Consider the following 25,183-nt stretch of genomic DNA (forward strand, 5'->3'; position numbering starts at 1 on the left):
CGCCTTCACCGTACCCGCAGACATCATGACGTATTGGCACACCGGAGACGTAGGGGGTTCCTCTTGCCCGTGCTTCCAGTGTGCCTGGATCGCTCGGACCAGGGCAGAGTGCAACAGAAAGTCACCGCGAGGAACCTCGAAGCGGTCAATGAGCTCCTGAAAGGGCAAAAGCGCCCCGTCCTCGTAGAGGTCCCCTACCAATTGTAGGCCCGCGTCCTCCCAGTCCGCCAACCGCGACCAATCACCGCCATGGGGCAGAGCCGTCAGCATGCCCAAAGGTATTTCGGGCGCATACGGCATTCGCAGTTGGCCCCGGGCGTGGACTCGGTTCCAACACAGGCGAATGGCCTTCTCCTCCATCGATAAATCCTGTAAGGCCAAACGCTGTCGCAGCGCTATGAAGGAGAGAACATGTCTGGCCATCCCCGTGCCCCTCCTGTCCTCCGGGCCCCGGAATTCCCTGGCGATCTCCTGGGTGAGGGTTTGTAGTTGCGCCGCCAGGTAGTACTTTTCAAAGTCCGGCACCGCAAGCCCACCCTCGTCTTTCGGCCTCATCAGGGTCTTGAGGGCCACTCTACGGCGGCCCGAGCCCCAGAGGAATCCGACCATCATCGACCGTAAGAGTCTAAATGTGGCCGGCGGGACCCAGATCGGTAGCGCTCGGAAATAATACAGCAACCGGGGAAGCGCCACCATTTTGAGCAAAGCAATCCGCCCTGCCACCGAGAGCGGTAGCGTAGCCCAGAAATCCATACTACCCCGTAGCGCTCGGGTGCTGCGAGCAATATTCCCATCCAGGAGGTCAGCTGGTTCATGGTAGACGTACACCCCCAGGTATTTAAAGCAGTCAGGTTCCCATCTAATCTCTCCACCGATAACAGGGCTAGGCGTGCCTCTGCGAACCGGGAAAAGACAGGTCTTAGCCCAGTTCACTCGAAGGCCCGAGACCTCCCCAAACGCCGTGAGCGCCGTCGCAGCCCCCTGCAGGGCAGCAACCGGGTCCTCAAGGAAGAGCAACAGGTCATCGGCGTAGAGCGAAATGTAGTGTGGGCCAGAAGGTGTCCGCAGGCCATTATAATGGGTTCCCGATCGGAGTAGCAGCGCCAGTGGCTCCACTGCCAACGCAAAGAGAAGCGGGGATAACGAACAACCCTGTCTCGTGCCTCTCTTCACCGGGTATTGCGAGGAAACCAGCGGGCCTGCTCGAACCCTGGCCGATGCCGAGGCGTATAGGACCGTTGTCCATCTGATGAAACCCTCGCCGAGGCCGAATCGCAGTAACACAGTGCGCAGGTAGTCCCATTCGAGGCTGTCAAAGGCCTTCTCTAAATCTACCGATAGGACCACCGGGCGTGGGGCGTCCACGAGCGGTTCTCCCAGCAAGCGGAACAACCTACGGATGTTCATGGTCGTGTTTCGCTTGGGGATGAATCCAGCCTGGTCTTCGTGTACCAGGGAGCCCATGTGACCCAGCAACCTCGAAGCCAAGATGCTACTCAGTATTTTATAGTCGACCGTCAGCATTGATAAAGGACGGTATGACGCCGGATCAGACGAGTCCCTTCCCGGCTTGAGAAGGGGAACCACTAAGGCCTCGCACATCGAGCCGGGGAGCCGACCAAGCCTCTTCGCCTCTCTGTACACTATCAATAACCTTGGTGCTAGGAGGTCAACATAAGCTGCATAAAATTCAACAGGAAGGCCGTCTAGGCCCGGGGTCTTATTCCTCGCCATCTTTTTAATGGCGCTGCGGATCTCCCCCAGTTCAATGTCTGACCCCAGGGCTTTCGCCACGTCAGGCTCCACTGTCGGGAGCTCCAGGGGTCGTAGATAATCATCAAGCAGGTCAGGGTCTCTGGCAGAGCGACTGCGGTACAAGCGTTCGTAGTAGTGCAGGTAACAGCTCAGGATCTCAGGCTGAGTGTGCACTTCGGTCCCGTTCGCCATGCGCACGTCGTCGTCAGTGAGGCCTGGCGCGTAGGGTTAGCTAGCCATGCAAGCAGTGCGCTCGACCTGTCCCCCTCTGCAAGGGACCTAACCGTATAGGCCTTGTAGTCGAAACAGCGCAGCCGTTCGACCTCCGCCGCCACCGCTTCCTTCGCCTCTACCGTGCGCTCCTGGAGTTCAGGGCGCCCGGGGCGGCGGAGCTCCAACTCACGGAGTTTCCGATCTGCAGTATCTAAGTCGTCAAGGATAACTCGCCTCATGCCTACCTTCTTGGAGATGCAGTAACCCCTCACCACCACCTTAAAAGCATCCCATTCCAGCGCCCTCGAGCTCGCAGTGCCCCTGTTGGATGCGAAATATTCCGAGATCTTATCTCCTAGGTCCGCTTTGAATACACTGTCCTCAAGGATCTTGAGACGTAACTTCCAGGTGGGCACCGCAGGCACCCCAGGAAACCAGCGAAGGTCCAGCAGGAGGGGGTTATGATCTGAGATGGTCCTGGCTAAATATTCAGACCGGACCGCCGCTGAAACCAGTCCAGTCGAGCCAAGAAATCCGTCTAGTCTAACGTGTAACTCGTGCAGTCCCGAGAAGTATGAATAGTCTCTCGCGTCGGGGTGCTGCGCCCTCCAAATATCCGTCAGACCCCAGTGCGTCTGCCAGTCCCTACGGCCTTTAGCCACACGGCGAACCGGAGAGTCAGGGAGGGGCGGATGCGAGCGGTCAGTCTCCACCGAGCAAGAGGGGCCCGGAGAAGAAGTGGGCCAACGAGCCCGATAACCTGGAAAAGAAGGCAACCTGGTCCACATTGGGTGCGTAAACACAGCAAACGTTTAGGTCCCTCCCCCCTAGAGTGCCCGAAATGGCCACATAGCGCCCCTCCGGGTCCACCACCGATTTCGTGACCTGGAAGGGAACCCCAGCTCTAATCCAAATCAGCGCCCCCCTGGCATACGCGGAGTACGACGTGCAAAAGACCTGCCCTCTCCACCTACGCTGCAGCGCCGCCCCTTCCGCCTTGTTCAGATGGGTCTCCTGCAGCAGCGCCATTTGTACCCCTCTACGCACTAAATAAGCGTGTACTTTGTGACGTCTAGACATGGTGTGAAGCCCCCGCACATTCCAAGTAATACATTTCACATTAGCAACATCAGCCATTGTCCCATACTGTTCGTGCAAAGTCTCCCCATCTGGGTCCCAGCAAAGAAAGAACAACAATCAACCCAGCACTGATGGCGGCCATTTTCCCTAACCAAAACTCAACAACCCCAATTCGACCCAAACCCCTACCCACCCTCCCCAGAACAGGACCCAAATAGCACCATCTAGTTCCCATCCAAACCATACCCTCAAAAAAAACCCTGTCCCCGACTAATCCTGCGGTCCCCACCATAGGAAGGCCTTAAGGGCCAGGTGCGGGCTGGGCGTTGGCAGTGGGCCCTCGATGCTCTGGCTACCAGGACTAAAGCTAGCCCAAAACAGTACAGGAAACTCTCAGGGCACGAGCAATGCACCCCACCCCCACCTCCCCGGGAATCATGATCAATCGCCGGTACCCGCCACCCCCACTTCGGGCCCCCACCCAAACGAATGCAGCTCACCCCGTCAACCCTGTCCATCCAGAAGGTCCTCAACAGATTTCGGTGTAATCACCGGCGTGTGGACGCTATCAGTCACCGACTCCTCCGAGTCCGTTGGTTCCCCCTCGTCACCAGGGTCCGCTTCCTCTTCAATGGTGCCATCCCGTGAGCCAGACAACGCAGATAACACCTCCAACACTCCCTTCCGCTCCGTCGATGTCTCCGCAGTTGAGGGTCCTCCCGACCGGCCACGGCGACTCCGAATTCTCTTGGATCGCCGTCGCTGTCCCGGCTCCGCCGCTAGCTGAGATGAGGAGCCAAAGCCATCTTTCCCGGCTCTATAAAGTTCAAGCCAGTTACAGACATCCTCCGGGGTATCAAAGAATTGAGTCTTGTCATCGACAATTATGCGGAGCCGTGCGGGAAATAGGAGCGAGTATTGGATGCCCTCGCTCCGGAGCTCGCGTTTGACCCCCAAGAATGAGAACCGCCTGCGTTGGGTCTCATAGGTGTAGTCCGGGAAGATGTTCACCTGGCTGTTCGCCACCTTGAATGGGCCATTATGTCTGGCGGCATTGAGGATGAGGTCTCTGTCCCGAAAGTGCAATAACCGTGCCACCACCGGGCGCGGGGCGCGGCCCTGTTGCGGCGGCCTCGCTGGAACTCTATGCGCTCGCTCCAGGGTGTAGAAGGAGGATAGACCCTCCGGAGCCACCGTGTCTCGGAGCCAGGCTTCCAAGTAGGCCACCATGTCGCCATCCTCAATCTTCTCCGGCAGGCCCACCACTCGAATGTTGTTGCGCCTGTTACGGCCTTCCGCATCTTCCGCTCGTTGCTCCAGAGCAGTAATCCGGGACAGGGCATCTTTCATTGTCGCGGCCAGGGTGCGCTGCGCTGGCTCCAAGGTTTTCACCGAGCCCTCCACTTCCTTGACCCTATCCGAAAGCTTGCCGTGATCCGCTCTAAGGAGGCCCAGACTCGTCGCCACCTGGGCAATGTCCTGCTGGAGGGCCGAGCGTGTGGTCGCAATCGCCTCTAAGACACGGTCAAATTGTTGTTGCAATGGTGCGCCACCAGAACTCTCCGGATCTCTACGTTCCTCTTTGTCCGGGGTCTCTGAGTCTGATGCGGCTGGGGTAGTCCCCTTGGCTCCCCTTGGTTTCCCCATGTCGCAGGAATCACGCTGTGTGGAACCAGCCAGAGGCGCCACCGAGTGCGGGCTTCGGCTATGTCTCTCCCGGTTATTGGTCTTCGGGTCGAGGGTCGGCAATCCCCGCCTACATGGCTTGTTGGTCCTCCACAGCTTCGGCCCGCGCCACCACCACGTCGTCGGAGGGCACTGAGGAGGAGGCGGAGACAGTTGGCGCCAGGTCGGGCAGGCCCGTCTGGCTGATGAGGACCCGGAGCGAGGGTCACCAACACCACCGGAGACTTTGTGGCGCCTGGGGGCAGTGCCTCCCATGAGAGTGGGTCGATCGGGGAGATGCAGCCAAGTGTGGCCTAGGGGGGTCAGTGCCGCGGGCAGGGCCTCCAGGCATCCGAGTGCCGAGGTCCACTATAGTGAGGGCATCCGACCCTCCAGGCGCGTTCCCCGTTACCTGAGTCCAATCAGATCTGTACCCAGACCCTCATATCGCAGGGAAACGAAAAGGTGGAGGGTGCGCTGTAGCTAGTGATGTTCCTTCAGTTCAATGGTCCCGTCCAAGGGGACAATGAGGTCCGGGCGCCATGTTTGGTCTCACTCCGCGGATCCTCAAACTTCGATTTTCCGTCGGATCACCTCATGTGCGGGCTGCATCAAGTGCCCCGGCAGGTACCAGTCGATCCGATCAACAGTTTGCGGGGGTTAGGGTGCCCCACGGCCTCCGATTTACAGGATAATTCCGGGCTCAGTCCCGGAGCCAAGCTCTCAGGCGACCATCGCCATCGGCGCCCAAGCCACGCCCCCCAATTTATTAATATTTATGAGATAGATTAAACTGGACCCCACTTGGAATCAGTAATTTGCAGACTGACCTATTAGTACATAAGTCGGTTTGCAAATTACTAATATTTTGTGACCAGTTCTAGGTACATCTGGCCCTATTATGTCATGCATTCCATATAACTAAATTGATCACCTAGTGGCATAGCCCACTGCTCAGTCAATTTGTTTCTGACTGTTGTTATCGCTTTAAGAAAAAGTAGCTCTTGACATTTAAGAAAATGTTTTTATAATTGCTTGCTGTTATCTTTTCAGAAGATACTATACACAAACAGACACAGACATCACCCATAAGAAGTGTGCTGTAGATGATCTCACTGAAAAAACAAATATGGGAGTGGGTTCGTCAAGTTCTAAGAGAAGTTTGCTAAGTTTGAAAGAAACATGAAAACCTAGCCGGAAATGTTGCATAACCCTATAAATAGACATTGCCTTTTGTTGGTATTCATTTTGCTCGCTGCTGTCGTACATGGTAAAGCACCATAAATATTTCATTTGTTAAGGTCTTATCTGAATTGTCTATACACATAGGAAACTACGTGTAACATAAGAAAGAATAGAATGCTTTCATGAGATTATTTAATCATATATCCAGACTCAGCAACAGGTACTTTTAGTCTCTATGATCAATATTTTTTGCTTTTTTTTATCATGACTCAGCTGCATATTTAAGTTGACTATAGAGTATATTCTGGATTTTAATACACAGTATCTTGACTTCATGAGCTACATATGTATGATTCTACTTCATAAAATATAAAAACAAAGCAAAGAAAACAATGCTCTTCTTATCTCAAGCACTATATTAGACAGATGGCAATAGTGGAAAATGTGGCTCAATGGTTAGAGCGGCAGACCCTGATGCAGAGGTCTAGCCCGGGAACAGGGTTCAATTCCCTGCCTCGGCGGGTCTTGGGCTCAAAAAATTCCACGGACCTGATAATTCTCGCCTCAGTGCCTATTCCAATGATGGAGTCCCACTCTGCAACTCTGGGCAATAGCTTGCTTAATCTCCACAACGGCCCCCACAACGCTAAGGATGCCTGGCCTCCACCTTGGGGGTGCCCAGGAGTGGACGCCTCACAGGGAAAGCCAGGATGGGTTCCACAGCGGTATTCGTACAAGCGCCTTGAGACCCTTGCGGGTGAGTAGTGCGCTATACAAGTATCAATTTACATATAGAGAATGGGATGAAAACCACCTGACTGAAGACATTGTTTGAGTTAATAACTTGAGGAATAGTTGTTATGGACTGAATACTAGGGGACGATATGTACTTGACACAGTGCTAGAGAGACTTTCCCCTCGTAGTCTTCGGTTCAAAATTAACTCACATTAATGGTAAATGGAAGTGCATACCACCAGGAAGAGATTTTATTGATGTTGTGGTTTAACGTAGGTAGTTTCACTTGAATTCGTGTTTGTGAGGGCTCACAATTTACAGAAAGTTTGATACAACTTGACAATTTATCATTGTGGGTCATACCTCAGAGCAAAGGACCTAATAAACATAGAATCTTAATAATCCTATAACTAAGTATTAACATGTCAACTATGAGATTAGGGGCCAGATAAAGGTAATACCCGATTACCGATTCTTAAATACCGAATCATACTGATTCGGTATTAAAGAACTGGCAATCGGGATGTAGGTATATTTACCGAATCAATTACCGAATCGGTAAGATTCGGTAATTACTGAATCAGTATTTACCGGTTCGGTAATTACCATTGATTCCTATGGGCCTTGAGGCCCATAGGAATCAATGTCAATTACCGAATCGGTAAATACTGATTCTGTAAAATTACTGAATTTACCTGGGGGACAGTGTGTCACTTTGACACCCTGCTGCACCCCTGATTCTGGCTTGTGTGCAATGTGACACACATACATGCCCTTAGGGCATGTATGTGTGCCACATGGCACAGGTGTACATGCACAGATGTGCATGTACACAGGAATTCGTTATTTACCATGAGATAGTATTTCATGGTAAATAACGAATTCTTAAGGGTCTGTGGCACTATTTTAAGTTCCACCTACATCTGGAATTACCGATTCGGTAAATATACCGAGTCGGTATTTTACCGATTCTGTAAATTTACAGAATCGGTAAATTTACAGATTCGGTAAAATTCGGGCCCCCTACATCTCAAAAACCAATTACCAATCGGTAACGGCCGAAATCGGCCGTTACCGACCGGTAATTGGCGACCTACATCTGGCCCTAAATCATTGTGAATTTCGACTCCAGAAGGATTTCAACACCTCGTTTGTCTTATTATTGGCATGTTTTTAGCTTGTATTGCAACAACACAGTTTGAAATGTGTTGATTATTTAATTATAAAATAACATTAAGTAGTGAGTGGTGCTGGAATAATTTTCAGAGTGGGTGTGCTTCCATCAAAATAACATCACTGAACTCAAAGGGACTGTTAAAAATCTAAGTGTCACACACGTCAATTCAGCAAGAAAGTGGTATGGGCGCGGTATGTAGATGGTGATGCATTTTTTAGCGCACTTCCACAAACATGTCACTAAAGAAAGTGTGGTAGCGCACTGTCATTTACAGACAGAACATACTCCATTGACATGGCCACTAGAGACATTTTACTGTTCAACTATATAGTGCATAACTATATTGTGTGAAAATCAGGTGTCAGCGAATATATGTAATTTGTATATCACAAAGTAAAGTGTCTTGATTTGTTTTGAACCTATTAAAATCTTTGTTTCCATCACACGTCAGATTTACAAAAAAAGGTGCTATATTTGTGCTTTTATGACTGCTGATATACTTTGAAATATTTGCACAGTGTATTTATAGTTATTAACATTTTGTTGTTTTGAAAAAAAATGACATCCTACAGCATTTTTCCTTCACACCAGCAGGATTGTGGCACAGTTCACTTTACAAAATCCCCTCACTTTGCAGTCAGAGAAACCTTGCTTTCGCCCCATTTCATTGTTGGATGCCTCAGTTAAGATTCTGGGGCGAGTCCCGTTTTGAGAAGGTGGAAGCGTAGGCTGAAGCTAATTCCTTTTTCTCAGTTGTCCAATATGTTTTCCGACCAGGCCTGGGCATGGTGGAACAATCCTTAAACGTAGTCCTAATGAAGGGTAAATACGTCAAAGCAAGGAAAGGTTCATTGCATCTGGCCTTTACGGACCTCTTCTGTGCCATTGACCTGATGAATAGGACAAAGCTTTGGAAGCTGATGGGAATTTCAGGAATTGAAGTTTCCCTGTCAGACCTGGTTGCACTGTGATACCACTATTAAAGTGCATTTCAACCAATATGGAGATTGCACCAAGTTGATCCAGTCAAGTTGGGGTGTTCATAAAATATTTTTAATTTCTATCATCGCCTTGGACTCAGTGCTTGTTAAAACCGGCAAAGACCTAACTATGGTTGGACCTCGCATAGTTCTGTCCTTTTATACGCCAACAATGTGGTTTTAATAGCAAGTACGGCAAATTGCCTCCAGACCGTACTCAATTCTTTTAATGATTTTATGGGCAAACTTGACCAAAAGCTGAATAATCAAAAATCGTATATTTTCACCTGTGGTCCTAAGAATACAGGTTTGAAACATTTGTTTTATAGGAGGATTTTAATTGCTAAGGTCCCCAATTTCAATTACTTGGGTATTTTATTTGAGGTTAAATTAAAATGGGACAATTTAATTAGCCAAAGCGTACAGAAGCTCGCAGGAGCATGTGAGTCAAATTTTAGATTAGCAGGGAAATTAGGCCACTAGTCCATTAATCAGCTGGTTTCACTGTACTAAAGCAAATGTCTCCTAATGGGGATATATGTGGCAGGAGTGAACGGGAGTAAGAAGGCAATCTGACAAGCCCAGCAAAACTACGAAACCAGTCCATAACCAACAAAAAATCGGCCACCCAGAAGTACTGGGAAAACAACGAAAACCCCGCAAAGCGATGAGATAAAATGGACATAAACGAAAACAAAACTGGAGAGGGGTACAGGGGCCGCCATCTTGCTGGAACAAAACAAGACCCTATGAGCGCCAGAGCACCAGATGGCCAAACAAAGGCAGACAAAAGTTCCCTCCAGCACAGTAGCACCAACCGCCCCAACAGTAAAAAAGGGAATCAATCACAGAGTGAAGTAATCAACGGGCACTGCCAACAGTACTGACCACACACGGTGAGCACGCAAATAGGGAGGTTGGCGAGGGCAATAGGCGGCACAGTCTACAGAGCCACCACAGCAATAGAGGGTCATACGAAGGACCCAACAGTGACACCCCCAGGGGCCCACTGAAGCCGTTACAAACACAGGATGGACGTCAAAAGCTATGGGCCCGCGAAAGTGGGACGTGGTACAAACAACCACCAAACTATGCCACAAAGCCAACAGGGCAACTAATGGAGAAGTCTGCCCCACACAAATAAGGAAGCCCATTCACGGCAGAGAACACGAGTCACAGTGACCAAGCACATAAGAAAAATAACGCAACAGGGGTGCCAGAGCCAAAAAAGAGGGCCAAGCAGGAAAGACTGAAGACATAACGCAAGAGGAAGCTATACAAGCACAGCAACAGCGAGCCACAGAACGAACTCCCACAGGAGCACGCAAACCAGCCAGCACCACAGAGCAGCAACAAGAGATTCGAACTCCTACAGGCAAAGAGAGGGCTAAAGATCATGGCCGGTAACGATGGGAAAATCTCTCAACTGCCAAAAAAAAACAAGCCTGATGGTCATTTAGAGTCTCCGATTAAACAAAAGTCGGACATCAGCAGCACACTAGACAGCATACTTAAAAAACTGGCTGAAGTCCACGACCTGGCCAAAACTACGAAAAAAAACCAGACCCAATATAACTTGAACTAGCTGCTGTCAGAGCGGACATCCATGCTGCAAACAACATGCTTTCACTAGTTGAGCAGCGGGTCAGCGATATAGAGGACGGGGGCCAGTACACAAGCAAAGCGATCGGCACCCTTGCGAAGGCAACCACAGATCTCCAAAAACAAGCCACGGAGTTCGAGGACCGCAGCAGAAAAGGAAATATAAGAATTCTTGGGGTGCCAGAAGGGGAGGAGAAAAAAGCTGGCTCATGTGTGTCACTCATACAGAACCTCAAACCCAAGCTGACGAATCTCAAATTCGAGAACCCCTTCCAGCTTGACAAAGCTTATCGAGTCCCGGCCTTCAGACTAACTAACAGATCGGGCCCAAGACCGATATTATGCAAACCTCTACGCTCACACCAAACGGACGCCATCTTTGGGGTAGCAAGGAAAAACCCAAATCTACATTGGAACGGTCACAAAATTATCCTCACACAGGGCTACTCGAAGACCATAGTGGAGATAAGGAAAGGATTTCTTGCCCAGAGATATAAGCTAAGGAAAGAAAACATCACTTTTTCCTTGGCCAGCCCTACCAGATTCAGAATAAACAACAAAGGGAAGTGACAGACCTTCGAAAATCCAGCAGAACTTTCAAGATACCTACTGGGTCCAGAACTGCAGGAAATGGAGACGACAACTTTGTCGAGCAAGAGGAGCGCCTCTCCTGACCATGCGACAGACTAGGCAAGACCCACAAGGTGTAATACAACAGCAACTGAGGACTAGCCCTAAGGCCAAGGACAGCGCTCACATGGCCTAAAGGGGAACAAACGCAAGGAACAGCACAACACCTCAAGACAACTAAAGGAAAAAGAAAACTACATATCAAGGCTGCAAAGCCGATTACAACAGAAACTAACTCATGGAAGAGGAAGAACCACTGAAAAAAAGGACTTGCACCGGCACGTCAAAGACTACAAGACTTGTGCACAGCGAAGAAAAGTCTGGCTCGATCAACCATAAGACTGTCTTAATCCTTTATTTTTTATGTTAAATAGAGCGGCTACATAGATAAGCGTAACAGATAAACTTGTCTAAAAATGTCGAAAGCGTAGACTAAGCAAACTAGAACAACCACAGCACGCTAGATTATCCCGGGGAAGAAGCAGGCGGGAGGGACCTTGCCGCCGCGCGTCTACAGTACAACGTTTTAGCTTGGTTGGGAGGGGGCACAGGAGGGGAGGGGTCGTCTTGTCTGTCATGTCTGTCCTGTGTGCCCAGCATGTCTCATCCACGTCTATGTATATGCCCACACCAAACTTTCTGGCAGACCGTCCAGGACGAAGTTGCCACCATAGCCACCTACCCTGGCACACACAGCTAGGCCAAAGGAGCCCAAACGCCGCAGACACCACACCCATGTGAAGCCCGGGAGGGAGGAGATAGCGAGGCCCACACACCGTAAGCCATGGCACTGAATAACAACCCAGCCCTGAGTGCAGACCTAAAGATTGTCTCCCTCAACGTAAAAGGTCTAAACCACCTGATTAAGAGAAAGAAGGTACTAGACTACCTGGCAAAGACTAAAGGTGATATTATCCTACTACAGGAAACCAAACTCTCCAAGGAAGACGCGACTAAGCTTAGGGCGAGATGGATAGGTCAGGTAGCCTGCTCACCAGCGGTGAGCAAGAAACGAGGAGTCATCACTCTGATAAGCAGAAAATCCAAGATAACCATTGAAAACAAACAGTATGACGATGAAGGGAGACTATTAATAACTCAGCTGAAGAGAGGCGACAAAACCATACTTGTAGCAAACATATATGCACCAAACACAAACGACACTTCATACTGGGAGGGGTTATCGAGGAAACTGAAGGCAAACCAATCGAACAACATGACTGTGCTGGCAGGTGACTTCAGCCTAGCAATAGATCACACTCTAGACAAACAATCGATGTCCCAAGCCCGGCCTCCCGCATCCCACAACATTCTAAAGAACAGATTCAACCTAAAAGATCCATGGCGTTAACAACACCCCGACACCAGGGACTACACTTTCTACTCCAACCCACACAACTCCTACAGTAGAATAGACTACATCCTCATCTCAGGCTCGCACACACACCTGATAGAACACACGGAAATTGCGGCAAGAACAATCTCCGACCACTCATGCATCAGCCTACAACTAACAGGTCGACACAACAAACACATCACCCGCAGATGGCGGTTCAACAGCCTAGTCATGGCAAAACAGGAGGATAAAACTAGAATTGAGCATGCCATCAGGGACTACATCAAGGACGACACACCAGACATAGACCCAAAATGCCTGTGGGACGCGCTTAAAGTGACGATCAGAGGTGCGCTAATAGAGATCAAAGCCAGAAGTGATAGAGAAGCAAAAGCACAGCTGGACCAACTGGAAAGTGGCATCAAACAACTAGAAATTAAACATATCGGGGACACTTCGAACACTGAAACGCTTGTAGAACTCACAGGGAAAAAGTACAAATTCAATAGAATTCTTAGCGAACGAGCAGGCCTATGGATAAGAAAATACAAAGAAATCAACCTCTGCGAGGCAAACAAGGGAGGGAAAATCCTAGTGTCATATCTTAAACATAAACAAAGACAACACTGCATCTCAACAATCACAGACGCAAACAACATCGCACATACCCGACATAAAGATATCCTACGCACGTTCATGGAATTCTACCAAGAGCTCTACAAAAGAGATACACTCTGTACCAGGAAGGCTGTATGGCCTACCTAGACAGACTTAACCTACCCAAGATAACAAAAGAGGAAGCAAGGGCACTAGGCCAAGACATAAAAAACAATGAGATTACTATAGCTATTAGGTCCCTGAAGGACAACAAAGCCCAAGGACCAGATGGATACACAGCCCCCTTCTATAAAACCTTCCAAAACCAGCTACTTCCGGTCATGAAAAAAGTCTTCAACCACTGCGAAAGGGAGGGGGGGGGGGGGGGGGGGTAACAGTATCTATGTCACAAGCCAACATAATTGTCATACCCAAGGAAGGCCAAGACACACAGTGGCCCAAAAACTACCGCCCCATTTCACTAATCAACATAGACTGCAAGATATATGCCAAAATCCTAGCCACAAGATTAAACAAAGTGCTTCCACAGCTGATTGGAAACACACAGGTAGGCTATCTGAAAACATGCATGTCTCATGACAACACAAGACTACTTTGCCAGGTCATAGAGCACTCCTCCAAATCAGACAACTTGGCGGTAGCAATTACGCTAGAAGCAGAAAAGGCCTTTGACAGAGTGTCCTGGCAATTCCTAGAAAAGAGCACGCAAGCGTTCAACCTGGGAGAAAGCTTCACGAGGAAAGTTATGGCACTTTATAAAAGTCCTAAGGCACAGAAAGCTATTAAAGGGTCAACATCAAACCAATTCAGCCTCCAGCGGGGTACGAGTCAAGGCTGCCCCCTAACCCCGGTGCTGTTCCTACTAGCACTCGAACCCCTGATTAAGGACATCCTAGCAAACAGAAATATAGCGTGAGTAACCATCAACAAGACCACAGCCAAACTTGCAGCCTATGCGGACGACATACTCATAATAACAGAGGACCCAGATCACTCCATACAAGCACTCATGGACAACATAGAGACGTAAGCTAGCCACTCAGGATACAAACTTAACAGAGATCAATCAGAATGCATGCCACTCAACATACACACAATCAGAGAGGTAATAGGAGACTCAAGGCTAGCCTGGCAACCAGTGTTTGTTAAATACCTAGGGATCCAATTTGGGAAAAATCTGAGACTCACTCTAGCGCAGAATGAGAAAATAACCCTAGAAAAGATCAAATCGCTCCTGGAAACCTGGTCGCCCAAGTTCATCACCTGGTGGGGGAGAATAGACACCTTAAAGATGATGATCACTTCGGTAGTAAACTACCTAGCAGGAATGCTCCCCCTCACTCTCACTGACGAATTCCACAGAAAGAAATACCAAATTATAAACAAATTTATATGGGGAGACAAAAAACCTAGAATAAGCCTCCCAAAACTAAGACTAGAGAAGAAGCTAGGAGGACTAAATGTGGCGGACCTCAGGACATTCCAGAGAGCCTTCATAGCCAGACAAGGAATGTACTGGATACTACCAAACCAGAAATACACCCCAACCTGGCTCTCAATGGAGAAGGCCATCCTAAACAACACCGACCCTTTGACTCTCCTCACCGCCAACAAACAGGCACAAAAAAAATCCCCGATATTTAAAATCACTAGGCACGGGCTTCTCAAGGTAGATCAGAAGCTCGAATACAGCATCAAAAACTCGCACTGGGAAACACTCTGGGCAAACCCCAAGATTTATTGCACAGGGAAACCCCTGGACATAGAGTCATAGAAAAGGCTAGGACTCTCTTATCCAGCACAGTTGGAAGATGAGGGGCAGCCTCACACCTTCAACAACCAGAAAACACGACATAACCTCCCAGACATAGAACAATACAACTTCCTCGCTATTAAAACAGCCTTAACAAAATCAAAAATAGCCAAGCATAAGCCCACAATCTTTCAGTATATGGAGAACATAAACAAGGTAGGACACCAGGTGTCTCACTTATACAAGCTGCTCTGCCCTCACTTCTCCAAATTTAATGCCAAGAACACCAGTATTGGGAAACGCAGCTAGGTTCCATACTCACCGAACAAGAGTTACACACCCTTTGGGTGACCCCATCCAAAAATATGATATCCTCAGTACTAGCACAGACAAAATTCTGGTTACTACACCAAGCATACTGGACACCAGCACGCTTAGCATCGATAGGACTAAGAGATAGCGACTGCTGCTGGAACTGCGGCTCAGAAAAGGGGGACCGGGCACACCTCATCTTCCAATGTAGTAAGGTTAGAAATTTCTGGGGGAAGGTGTTCAATTTTATTAACAAGGCCCTAGGCTGTACTCTAAAAGGAGAATTTGTCACAATCACCACAGCACACATCACAGCGGACATAGCCACACAAAGAGACAGAAACCTCCTGGACTTCCTCCTGATGACAGCAGTCAAAACAGTGCTAGCCAAATGGCAGGACACCGCCAAAGCCACATTCAAGGGGTGGCTGAACTAGGTGACATATCTTAGGGGGGCGGACAACACTGCACTAAGTAACACATCATGGAAAAACCCCAACAAAGGGATGTGGTCAACACTAGACAAATTCCTAAACCCATACGAACCCCCATAAACAACGTAAAATATGATACACCAGCAAAATGCACTCCCACTAGGGTCTGGCCAAACAGAAGGGTGTGGGGGCAGGAAGGGTGGAGAGATTGCAGGGGGCTCAAACTCCCTAGCGAAACCGACGGTCAGCCACTAAATAACCGCCAAAGACATACATGTTTTGTGTTATCTTATATGTACCTGCTAGATACGCGACCAATCGCAATTACCTAAATGTTCAATGTTATATGTGTGCAAGTCAGAAGGGCAGATAAGCGCAGACTGAAAGACCAATCGCTCACCCACAATTACATGAAGCCAATATCGTAAGCTGTATGCCCCTATGTGACCATCCGCAAAATGTGCTATTTGTTATATGTCATGTCTCATATTGTAATGTGAAAATACCAATAAAAATACTTTAAAAAAAATAATAATAAAATGTGGTCCTCTTTCATCTGGTCCTGGAGGACAGCATGGAGTTAGACAACATGGCTCAAATTCCATGGGTCATTTATGTTAAGCAGGCCTTTCAAGATATTGACAGGCCTGATTATATTAATGTATCTCCCAGTATTGACCTGTAAAACCAAAGGCTTAGTAAAGTTGTTATTTTATCAGTGTCGTGGGGAAGCCAAGAGGGCCAGACTCCGTACCATGGATCCTGTCCTCCGATAATTACCAATCTCGACGACCAAGTCGCTAGAGTCCTATCATTTATGGATCGCACACCTGAGTTATGATTTTACCTTACACGCCTGAAGTTATGCACTTTGTACCTTTTAGCCACCTTCTTGTTAACAGGTTGCTGGTCCTTCTCCCTGCCCTGTTGCCCATGTGCTCAGAATGAATTACAATCATCTGTTCATGTTATGCTTTTTTGTACATTTTATGGCATGCTAAGAATACACTTCCTGGTCCCAAATTTGCTAGCACAAGGTTTTGTATCCTACAACGATGGCTTTCAATTTTTACAGCATTTACACTTGGACTCTACCTGTTATTCAGTGATCAGTTATATACGTTGGGCCTTAAAAATTAGGAAGACGTATGCCTAAGCCTAATCAGGTCTCAAGGTATTTGATGTACCACTATTGTATCTCAGGTGGACCTTCAACTTTATGATAGCATCAGTGCAAACCGCTTTTGACGTTTCTTAGTTATAAGGCTAACTCTGAGGGTGCCGTCTGGACTGTGTAGTGTCAAAGTCGATTGTCTCTAGATATGCTTTTGTGCAATACATTTTCTTGCAGAATGACTGTTTCGAGGTGATACTATTTATCTCGGGCTTATGTTGATGTCTTTATATTGATTTATATCTGTAAATTGTGTTTTTCTTTATGTGCTTTCATGGCCACAATGGCTGAATGAAGCGTTGTTGACCGACTGATTAGTTGATGCAGGTTTTTCCTTGCAATGTGATATTTGCACAAATGTCTGTTGAATCTTTATTTTACTTAATAATTTTGTGTATTGTTCATCACTTTCTTACAGGAAATAACCTGAATGCGAGCGAGTATTAGGCAGGGTGTTTTGTTATGTTTGTCTTTTTGATGTATGTGCTTCAGAACTTTTTTTCAATATTAGATGAGACATCTAGGTATCATCAGGCAGCCCTGATGAAGCCTCTTGACATCTATGGCAGATAGGTAGGCTGAAATATGTAGACTGCATCTAGAATGGTAGGACACTAATGTCCTGTTTTATTCACTTCTTGATTTTCATTCTTGTCTAAGGGTGTCAAACGCCAATAACCTTTGGAGGTGTCTCCTTTAGATAATTGTATACTATTTCCAATAGCAAGTGCTGTCCTTGAACCTCTTAAGAATATTAAGAGCTCTTTTTGGTGGAGCCCATTCCAGTAGGATTGTATTGATATGTACACTGACCGATATGATGAAGCATGCCACAAAATGTGAGGGAGGGCTTTTTTTAATAACATATGCTGTTCCTACCTGTGAACCCAGTCCCACCAGATATAAGAGCTCTCTTCTGACTGAAAATGTTAAGAGAAAGCTTTAAACAAGGCTAGATGGCCTCACCTCCAGGAAAGGAATTAGGTATGAGTGGCCTTTAATTAGCTATAAACTCCAAGGGGTTGAAACTGTAGGAAAGAAACAAAGCCACTACCGCATGATGGTTACAGTGGCATAAAGAAAGTTGAGGCCCCCCCCCCCTCCAAGGTACATGTAGGGGCCCCTGCTTCGAATTTAATCAGGGCCTCTCCGGCCATAGTACTGTGCCGAGGGTGGCCCTGCAGCTCAGGGCCCCCCACACTGCGGGGGCAGGTGTTATGCCATTGACTAATTACTTAACAACCGAAACAAATTACAAACTTGTAAAAGTTACATTTGTTGCACATACAATAAAAATCTTTGATAGTTAATCATTTTTTATACAATTAGGTAAATGCAGCAAGAATTACTTTCCTATTTATCTCATCCCTTAAATTAGAAAGAAACAGACTGAGCAATGGCACTGTTATGACCTTGTGTGCTGCTTTCCTGCCATCCATTTACTCTCATGTTAACTTTTTTATAATGTACTTGTGTGCACCACTTACATTTTGGATCTCACTTTTTTTTTTCTTTTTGTTTTAATCCTCATCTACCCGACACTCGTTCCATAGATGCAAAGAAAACATACCAACCACCTCTCTGCCATCGGGAGCAGGGCCCTGATGATTGAGCCGCTTCGCAGACTGGACAGAACTTATTACGGATTGGCGGGAGATATAGTGCACCTTGTTGACACTCCTCTAGGCAACTTCATGCCTGTCAGGCCAGTAAATGAATATCAGAGTCGGGGCAAACCACTTAGACTGAGCCATGGAGTAGATGGGCATAATCATCGGACCTTTGGGGGGGGCTTTGGGTACTACAAGATCTAGCCAAATCTATCTTAGATGTTTCATAGAGAGACGTTAGCCAGGCTGAGTGTGTGGGCGGGATGGTGTCTACCCAGTGTATACAAATCAGCCGTCTTGCCAGAAGAATGGCATAGAATAAGAAAGACCGCTGAACCCCGATGATGTTCTGATCAAAGCCAAAAATGACTAATGATAGCGAAAGAGGAATGTTGGTCTTGAGAATTGACTCCAGGGTTACTTTAACCTCTTTCCAAAAAGCCATTATGTGGGTGCACTCCCAAAACATGTGGGTATCTGAGGCTGCTAGAAGTTGACATTTGTTACAGCATTTCCCTTCCTGATATTTAGATAGGCGTAAGTGGGAGAGGTATGCCCGATGTAGAGTGAACAAGTGGTTTCGTCTCAGCCAAGCTGGTTTGACAAGTCTATACAGAAGAGAAAAAGATTTTATCCACAAGTCCTCGTCCAATAACTGGATTTCACTTCCCCATAGGTCCATTGGAAGGTTGAAGTCTTCATCTATCTCCTCCAGGATGGACCAATACCAAAAGGCCACTTCCTTACCTCCTGTCTGTTTTTCAACTAATTGCTGTTCAAGGGGGCTAGGTCTCCCGATATTAGGGTTTTTCCTTGTTAGTTATCTGGCCCAACTGCTGATTTGGATGTACTTAAATCTTGACAAAGATGGCCCTACTTTCTCCTTACGTTCCTCCCACTTAATCAAGACACCTCCAAATACCAGCTCACCCCATCTAGAGAACCCCGCCTCCATTAGGGGGGCTGCCAGGCAGTCTTGTAAACACAGTGAGAGCCCGGGAGAGTCCCATATCTGAGCATAGTTGGAGAAATATGCCAGCCCCACTCTAAGTTTAATTTGCACCCAGGACTTCAATATTGTTAAAAGAGCCTTGAGCATCACCTTTTTAAAAAACTTTCGGTCCCTGAACTTGAATAGAAACCCATCTAACGGAAGGTTTGCCCCCACCAGCATTGCCTTAAACAATCTTCCATTTGAAGTATTATCTGGTGCCTTCAAGAGCATTCTTGTGTGGGAAAGCTGGAATGCCCAAGCATAATACTGCAAATCTGGCAGAGCAAGCCCCCCTTTTTCCCTCCTCCTCCTTAATTTTTTCCAGGCCAACCTTGTAGCCTTATTGCCCCAAATAAAAGAATTAATTTCCTGCTGACATTTATGAAGTTGCCTAGAATCAAAAGCCAAAGGGATAGAATTAAAAATGAAGGTCAGTTTCGGGAGAATAGACATTTTCACTATGTTAACTTTCCCGAAAATTGACAGTCGAAGACCCGCCCAGGATTTCAATAAGGCCCTACATTCTTGGAAGACCAGATCTAGATTAGTCTTAGCCAAGGTGTCGATATCTTGCGTGACTTTAACTCCGAGGTAACGAATTGAGGGTGTCACCACAACACTCGGATTAGCAGTGTTCCACGACATGAGCTCAGTCTTCTCAGCGTTAATATCGTAGCCCGATATATGTCCAAATTCTTTGGCCATTTCGACAACTATGGGAAAGGCAGTTGCTGGATCACTAGTGCAAATTACGATGTCGTCGGCATAGAGCCCTACCCTTTTTTCCCACCCTCCAAATTCAAATGAGGAGATTCTTGGGTCATCCCTCAGAGATTGTGCAAAGGGTTCAATATAAATATTAAAAAGTAGGGGGGAAAGGGGGCAACCCTGTTTCGTTCCCCTACTAATCTGAAAGGGCTGGGTACAAGTACCATTCACCAAAATACTCGCGCTGGGATTAGCATACAAAAGACCTATGGCCCTACGGATATTAGGTCCAATTGCGAATTTCCTCATGACATCAGCTAGATATGACCAGTTTACTCTGTCGAACGCTTTTGTTGCGTCGAGGGTCATAATGGCCAAAGGAAGGGAGAGAGTTGAGGCGATGTCCACTGCCCCAATTAAATCGTAAGTAAGGTCTGAAAGCTGTCTACCTCGAATAAAGCCCTTCTGGTCAGTGTGAATAATTGAGCTAACTTCGCGTCCCAGCCGAGTTGCCAATACCGCCGCAAAAAGCTTATAATCACTGTTCAAAAGTGAAATTGGCCTATAAGAGCCGCATTTGGCCGGATCTTTTCCGGGTTTTGGGATCAGGACAATTAATGCCTCCCCCCATGATTCCGTTTGACCTGAAGACACGTCTGTTGCAATTAGACAACATAGTAAGCAGGAGTTGACATCAAAGGATTTATTTAAGTAAGTTATAAGAATAATAAAAATGCACAAGAAGAGAGAACAAAGAGAGATGCTGTCGTGTCCAGTTAACAGAACCGAATGACACGACAGCACACATGAGCCATAGAACACAGAACACTAAATATGTCATGAAAGAATGTAAAAGCAATTAAAGATACAGATACAACAACGTCCTGCGGCCTGGTCCCTGAATGTGTGCAAGGGGAAGGTATTGATTGGATCAAAATGGCGGCTTCACAAAAAGCTGACTCATGTGTTGCTGCTGATGCTATGCAAACAAAAACTGGTTTTCAGTTTGTACATTCTTCAGGATTTTTCCATCCAAGGCTGGTTGAGAGTTTGTAGAACGATGGCTTCAGATTTTCAACATACTACTCTTCAACATTCTTCATAAATGTAACAATGTGAGACTCACTAGGAGAACGGCCGTTTATCTTTCCTTTCAAAATGCTGCCAACAATATTTTCTGAATGGAAGACACCATCTTGTAGCATAAAAGGCTGCGTCAAGGGTGGTATTGCCCAAAATGTCTTGTTTTCTAGTGCTCGTAATGACGAAGCCAGAACTGCCGAAAGGGATTCTGGTCCTGCCGCTACTTATTGGAGACATTGAACTATACTCTGGACCTGCCTGGCCTCGACCAAAATGGCGCCAGTATGGGAGCGACTTGCAACTCCTTATGACGTTCTAGTTACTTAGCCTTGACGTTATGGGGGATGTATGCGGTCTTTGTGCACATGGCGGGCGGGGAAGGGTACTGACTGTGAATACAGACAACCCTATTGATGTCAATTTTTCATTATTGTATTAATAAAGCATCGAAATAATGTTACCCATGATACTCGCCCATGGTGTGCGTATGGACAATTTTATTGTAACTGATCCTGTTATACTTTCAATTATAAAATCAACCTTCACTGATCCTGCAACCGTTTGTCACATTTAGTTTTTTCAATTAAATGGCTCGCTTGTTACATACTCCTATACCCCTGGCTTTTGAAAGACACCATCTTGAGGAATAAAGGGCTGCGTCAAGGGTGGTATTGCCCAGAATGTCTTGTTTTCTAGTGCTCGTAATGACGAAGCCAGAACTGCCGAAAGAGATTCTGGTCCTGCCGCTACTTATTGGAGACATTGATCTATACTCTGAACCTGCCTGGCCTCGACCAAAATGGCGCCAGTATGGGAGCGAATTGCAACTCCTTATGACGTTCTAGTTACTTAGCCTTGACGTTATGGGGGATGTATGTGGTCTTTGTGCACATGGCGGGCGGGGAAGGGTACTGACTGTGAATACAGACAACCCTATTGATGTCGATTTTTCAATATTGTATTAATAAAGCATCGAAATAATGTTACCCATGATACTCGCCCATGGTGTGCGTATGGACAATTTTATTGTAACTGATCCTGTTATACTTTCAATTATAAAATCAGCCTTCACTGATCCTGCAACCGTTTGTCACGTTTAGTTTTTTCAATTAAATGGCTCGCTTGTTACATACTCCTATACCCCTGGCTTTTGACCCTTTCCTACGCGCGGTCTGTACTACCGCCCTCGGGCGATCTATGTAATGAACAGACTACCATTGCCGAAACACAAGGGAATGCATCTCAGAGAGATAAGTCAAGTACGTGGTAGATAAAAACATTTTCGTGTTTATGCACGCTGATGTGCTTTGAACGATGCCCCCCCCCCCTCCATACCGGGCGCTCCCCACGCAAAAAAAACGAAATTTCTTTTTTTTTTTTTTTGCCCCACGGGGCCCTTTTAAAGCCTCCACATAAAACCTAGGGGGTCATGGAGGATCTACTATGCCCCCTTATGGTCATTTTCCCCTTCGTTTTGGCCTCCTCTTGTCTCTCGATCCTACCAAGAGACAAGATGGCGGCCGCTCCGGACTGTTTAGAATGTTGACAGACACCGGAGAGCCAATCAGCTTCGCTTCGCGACGTTCCGTTTCGCGTCAAGTACGCGAACCGGAGCGCTACCCGGAGCGCTGTCACAGATATATATATTTTTTTGAACGTTAATTTATCAAAATCCACTGGAGCACATATATTGAGACCTAGCAAAGGCACATCGGGCTAACAGTCCCTACAATTTTGCCAAGTTTCATGCAAATCCATTCAGCCGTTCGAGCTAAAAGTGAGGCCAACCGCCCTATGGAAATTAACATGGGAAAAACGCGTTTTGGGACCCCCCTTTTTTCTCGACCCCCCCTTGACGAACCCCCCCAAATTTTCAGGGGCTGCTCAGAAACAAAATGTGCCATTTTCCTGAAAATTTCAGCCAATTCCGTCCAAAAACGCCAAAGTTATTAGACATAGAATTTTCAAAAATCCCATAGAGAAAAAATCCTAACTATATATACCTACTGGCAATATATATATACCAACGTACTTTTCGGTGTGTCAAGCCTCCAAGCACGACGGGCAAACACGGCCGGGACGACACTCCCAAATTATGTAGCGAAAGCCAGTTTCTGAGAAATAAAACTTACTGGTGCCGTGGCCTCGATATGCAGTAGACTTTATTCAAAGCAAACGGGTGCCCGTTCGCTTTGAAAAAAGTCTACTGCATATCGAGGCCACGGCACCAGTGAGTATTATTTCTCAGAAACTGGCTTTCGCTACATATATATATATATATATATATATATATATATATATATATATATATATATATATATATATATATATATTTTTTATATATATATTACCTACTGGCGGTCGCCAGTAGGTAGTTATAGTTAGGATTTTTTTCAATGTTAAATCTCAAAATTCTATTTGAAATAACTTTGGCGCCGGTTGACGAATCTGCCTGACAATTTCCTCAAAATGGCCTCGTCGAGCTCCGGTCCTTCCCTGAAAGTTTGGGGGGGATGCGTCAAGCGGGGGCTGAGATAAAAGGGGGGTCCCAAAACGCGTTTTCCCATGTTAATTTCCATAGGGCGGTCGACCTCACTTTTAGCCCGAACGGCTGAATGGATTTACACCAAACTTGGCAAAATTGTAGGGACTGGTAGCCCGATGTGCCTTTGCTTTGTCTCAAGATATGTGCTCCAGTGGATTTTGAGTAATTTAGGTTCAAAAAAATATATATATCTATAGGCGAGCCCCGGTAGACGCACCAGAGAGCGCACCGGGCGCGCCACGTGACGTGCGCACGGAAAGCTGGTTGGCTGTCGGGTGTCTGTAAACATTCTAAACAGTCCGGAGCGGCCGCCATCTTGTGTCTCGGTAGGATCGAGACATGAGAGGTGGCCAAAACAAAGGGGGAAATGACCATAAGGGGGCAGAGTAGACCCTCCCTGACCCCCTAGGTTTGATGTGGAGGTTTTAAAAGGGCCCCGCGGGGCCAAAAAAAAGTAATTTTTTTCCGATTTTTTGCGGGTAGAGCGCCCGGTACGCGCACCGGGAAGCGGACCGGGGAGCGTACTATGGGGAAAAAAGAATGATAGACTTTTCAAATATTGTATGTTTATTAATTGTTCTTTTTGTTGTTTTTTTTTTGTTTTTTTTTCATTTAAGTACCAACATGTAGGTCCCAATGCAGAGTCTAAAATTTAATATACACTGTCTCCTTTGTAGATATCTTGCATGTTGTTACAGAAGTTATTGTGGTATATGGAATTCATACCATAGTCTGTCAGGAAAGCAGAAACAATATGGAGGCAGGAGATGATAAAGAGATGTTAAATACACATTGGAGATAATATAGTGGGAGAAAGGAAGTAACTATGAGCAAACTTACTATGCAACACAAAAAAGTTGCACAGTATATTTTAAGTCTCACTTTATATTATATATTTTTGGGTACTATTTCATAATTTGCATATAAAAAAGAATAATGTCTCAAACAATTTTAACTTTTTAAATTTAAATTTATTGTTGTGATTTTTCAAAATCTAAAAGAATTTGCAACATTAATTCATCAGGTATGTCCTCCTTTTCATTCCATGATTCAATTTCTTCAACACATTTAATTAAGTCTTGGTCTACAGTGTCATCCAAAAAATCTATTTCTTCTTTGTCTTCCTTAGGATTGTTTTCCATATTAATTTGAAATGAAATATTATTTTCATTTTGTTGTGCTTCCATTTTCTTGCTGTAAATTGCATAAAAAATAAATATATCAGTAGAGATATGGCACTGTTGGGTTTAAGTTCAGACAGGTACTTGTGAGTTTTTAACAGTGAAGTTATCTTTGGGCAGTGTATGGTTTCAGGCAGGAAGTAGAACTATAAAAAAGTGCCTGTGATGAAGCCTAAGTAAATTCATAATTATACCACAGAAGCCTAACTCAATCAATAATTTAAATAAATAAGCCTTTCTCAATGTCTAACTCTTACAGAGGGACAGTATATAACTATCTGAAAACATTTTCCAAATTAACTTAAAGTGCATAACATAGTTCTCCTTTCAAATTATCAACTTACCTTCTTCAAAGTAGTTGAAAATTTCTGTGAATTTTTTTTCCAAATGTACCTTAGGTAGTGTTAGTCAA

The 25,183-nt window shown here is 46.4% G+C and overlaps 1 protein-coding gene across 1 annotated transcript in view; it reads right to left on the reverse strand.

Moving 5' to 3' along the window:
• The window catches only part of SLC9A9 (solute carrier family 9 member A9), a 3,064,289-nt gene that overhangs the window by 2,053,704 nt on the left and 985,402 nt on the right, over nucleotides 1–25,183 (reverse strand). The window lies entirely within an intron of this gene.

This window comes from Lissotriton vulgaris, chromosome 11, assembly GCF_964263255.1.
Source record: "Lissotriton vulgaris chromosome 11, aLisVul1.2, whole genome shotgun sequence".
Classification (NCBI taxonomy): Eukaryota; Metazoa; Chordata; class Amphibia; order Caudata; family Salamandridae; genus Lissotriton; species Lissotriton vulgaris.